Source organism: Physella acuta, unplaced genomic scaffold, assembly GCF_028476545.2.
Source record: "Physella acuta isolate Inbredline_101_S28 unplaced genomic scaffold, ASM2847654v3 ptg002492l, whole genome shotgun sequence".
In the NCBI taxonomy this organism is placed as follows: Eukaryota; Metazoa; Mollusca; class Gastropoda; family Physidae; genus Physella; species Physella acuta.
The window spans coordinates 17,501-22,052 of NW_026733965.1; positions in this window are offsets into that span (position 1 = coordinate 17,501).

A 4,552-nucleotide genomic window follows, 5' to 3' on the forward strand; every position below is an offset into this window, starting at 1 on the left:
CTAAAGTGACCGGACAGTGGTGAATGTAGTTGAACCCTCCCCCCCCCCCCCCCCCAACCCACCCCGAACTGATCTGTTAAGTACATTTGGAAAAACGCGTAATGATGTACCAAAGTACCATGTCGCCAGATCATAGCTTTTGAAACGTAAACCTCTGTGAACATTGTTTTTGCAATTACCAGTAAAACTGTGTGTGAGCAATACAGTGATCTAACTCATACCTTATCATTATGTTAAAATAAACCGGGAGTGATCTCCCCTAAACTTTCTCGAATATTCTTATATAACATAACAGGGGATGGGAACTCGAGCTATAGACATGATTTTTAATCAATTTTAAATACTAAAAGTTTTAAAAATAGAATAAAATCTCGTAGACAAATTAATTGCACACCAAGTGAACGCCAAATAAAAAAGCGCATAATAGTGCGCAATATTATTAGTACTTTTAAAATTTACATTAGTTTTTTGAGAAATCGGAAGTAGCGTAAATTACTACTTCCGGTCAACGGAAATTACTCAAAATTTAACAGAAGGTAGAGAAGTAGATCTTTTACTTACATGTGAAATTTCATTTATCTATCTGAAATAGTACTCAAGTTATAGGCTTTTGAAAAATTCAAAGTAGGAATACTTATATATGAAATTTCATCAACCTAGCTGTAACGGTACTCAAGTTATCGTGTTTACACACGGACAGACAGACAGACACACAGACAGACAGACACACAGACATACGGACAAGATTGCAAAATTATGTTTTTCCGTATCAGTGAGGTGTAAAACGTCGAGATTTGTAAAAATCTCGATTTTTTTTTTTTGCACGATTACAAGACTTTCTCTATACTTCGTATATACGAGAAAGTAAAAATGATCTTTAAAGAACACAAAAAGTCAGTTGATAACTTTACCATGTATGATCTGAAATGCAAGACCTATATATTGGTTATCTGTAGGCTATTTATCAGAATTTTATACTTGTGAATTGAAAAGCTGGGTTTTATACCAACTCTGATTTAAAACACTTTCATTATACTGTAAATATTTTAGCATTTATAATGACAATATATTTAATTTTGATTTTAGACAAAATATTTTTGTAAAACCGAATAGCGTTAAGCTACTTTATTAGATTATTAAGTAATTATAAAGTTGTTTTGATATTCATAATTTAATGTATAGACATATACATATTTATATTAAAATAGTGATTGTTTCCCCTTTTCGCTAGTCTTAATTAATGTCCCAGGAATTATTATGTAATTTTTTTTACAAGGATTACAAAACAGATTATGTTGCGTTCATTGTTTTTGGTTGCAGTGTGTGTATATTTGTTTTTTGTTTAGAGTGATACATTTTTTTTGTTTTGTCAGCCTACATTTTTTGTTTTCTCGGCCTACAATGTGTATGTTTTTTTATTTCTTCAGAGTGCTACTTTCAATTTATTTTACATCATAGCGAAGCAACAACATACAGCTAATGTATATATTTACTAGCCGTCCCGGCCAGGCCCTGCTCTGGCTTCTGTGAAAAACCTTTCTGTTAAGGACCATTACCTGTGTGTTTAGCAATCATTCTAAACCCGGCATTGCCCACCCGAACCACAACCAACCAAAACCAAAACAACAAAACGACAACATAACGCTAACACAATTACAAATACAAACGAAAACAAAAACCTAACAACAAACCCAACCACAACCACAAACACCAATACAAACACAAAGAAAAAACAAACAAAAAAGCAAACGAAAACAAAAACCTAACAACAAACCCAACCACAAACACCAATACCAACACAAAAAAAAACAACGAAAAAGCAAACGAAAACAAACCAAAGCCAAACGCAAAACCAACCAAAAACACAAATACAAACCCAAACACAAACAAAAACGAAAAAAAAAAAGAACAAAAACGAACCAAATCAAAACGAAACCACTAACGCAAACCCACCTAAACACAAAGAAAACACTAACGCGAACATAAACGCCCGGGGCGGAATCACCTGTTTTAGCTTAATAGTACCCCAACTTATTCATAGTCTTTTGCACTCACTCAAACAAACGCGCCTGTTTCAATTTAATGAACAATTATAATACTCCAAGCTTATCCGTAAAATACCTACAACATTTGCACTTGAGCACTCCCCGCTAATTATGTAATTATTTTTTTCCCAACAACGAAACAAAGTAATTAAAAAGTAAATTCTTTTCAACTAATACTAATGCAATGGTTTTATAAAGGGAAGTAATTGTGTTTTGCCTAATTTATCAAAGGGAAGTAAGTGCTATAGAACTAAATAAAGACATAATTAGAATTTTTGTAAAAGATGATATTTTTTTTTAAAACTTGTGTTTAATGAACATGCCGACAATTATTACTATCAGTTTGAAAAATGAAAATTATTTCCCAACACTTTCAACAGTAATTTTTTAACTCATAAATTTAGACTGTGAGCACGGTAAATAGTCTAAAACTTAAATCCATAGAAGTATGTCAACGACAAACACATGAATTTGTACATACAGAACTGAGCTTTATATATTAGATATATATATATATATATATATATATATATATATATATATATATATATATATGTATATATATTAAAAATTAGGCGCCTTTTTTGCTTTTTTCGCTCCCCCTACACTGAAAACCTGCATACGCCTCTGCCCACACACCCCCACACACTCTCACACACGCCACACACTCTCACACACCCCCACAATGCATCTATCACCGTATGACTTATCTACCTTTGCACCAATCCCCCCCCCACACCACTCCCCCACACACTCTCACACACCCCCACAATGCATCTATCAACGTATGACTTATCTACCTTTGCACCAATCCCCCCACACCACTCCCCCCACACACTCTCACACACCCCCCACAATGCATCTATCAACGTATGACTTATCTACCTCTGCACCAATCCACCACACACCCACACACTCCCCAACACACTCTGCATTTATCAACTTATGACTCTAAACGTTGTATATCACTGGTTTTTTTTTATAGCTGTCCATTTGGACACACGCCTATAAATATAATTTACAACAATGAGTTTCTGTCACAAAGGTATAATTAAAGGTAAATTAGGTCAAATTAATTATTTAACTTAATTTTATACCTAATTATGTTTCATCTGAAGTGTTATAGAAATAAAAATTTATAAATGTTTAAAAAATGATATCATTTTTTTTTAGATATGAATTTTAATCTTTATTCTGGTAAAGATATTTTGTTTCATCTAAAGGCATTTCCGATATGCCTTGAAAATATATTTTAAATGAAGTATTTTTCGTATGTAAACATGGGAGAATGGCTTTTAAAATCAAATTTTAACAAAGCAAAGCAGAGGGAAAATTAGGACGGCACAGTCGAATGGAAGAGAATACGGCTGATAACCATAAAATCTCGAGTTCGAATCCGGATCCGAGCCTGTAAACAACCCTGAGTCAACCCAGCTCTAATGGATACCTAACTCACGTTAGGGGAAGTAAGGGCGGCTGAGCATAGTGCTGACCACACTATATCTTCATATAGTCGCAGCAACAGGTGAACTCTGCTTCTCTTGCTTCTGTGACCGTAAGGTTTGAAAGGGAACAAGACAGAAAATTACATCGATCTCTAACTACCTAAGCTACTAAATGAAGTCTATGTTTAAATGTAATAATCTACAGAGGCTGAAGAAACTCCCGCACGAGTAAGTGCACAATTCAATTTGCCCGATGGAAAAACAAGACATGAACTCATCGATCTAACTGATTCAGTCTTAGAGGTAAGAACCAAAACAAATAAAGTATAATTTTAAGGTACGAATTATAGGAAGTTAATATATATATATATATATATATATATATATATATATATATATATATATATATATATATATATATATATATATATATATATATATATATATATATATATATATATACTAGCCTACCCGTCCCATTGAACAAAGACATTGCAAGAATATTTAATTTAATTAAAAACACCGACGACGAATCTTAAATGCCCCCCCCCCCTGAACATACTTGAGTCGTTAAAGCTCATTGATGGTAAACCGAAAAGTCTCGAGTTCGAACCCTCGGGCAGATGAGGCTCGTTAGCTGGGGACAGCCACTCTTCTAGAAGAGACAACTCCAAAATCCTATGAGAGACAACTCCAAAGTCAAACAAAGGCTATGGAAATCGGCTGAAATCGGAGTCAACGGCCTCAATGACGCATAACCAGTTGACACGTATACTTAATTGTGTTTCAGCACTAAAATGAAGAAGAAGAAAATACATATTTACATACACATATATATGACTGGGTTGAATTTTGTTTGTACGCAGGTGAAGAAAAAAATCTACCCAGGTGGTATTGAACGTAAGTTGTATTTTGTGGAAGATGGCAAAGGCCGTGTCCTAATGGACAACGAAGGCAAAATGGGAGATTACATACCACAGGACAACCAAACACGATTTGTGTACCAGTTGGAATAAAATTGTTTCAAATTAAATAGTCCCTTCCTTATTTAAAAAAAAAAAG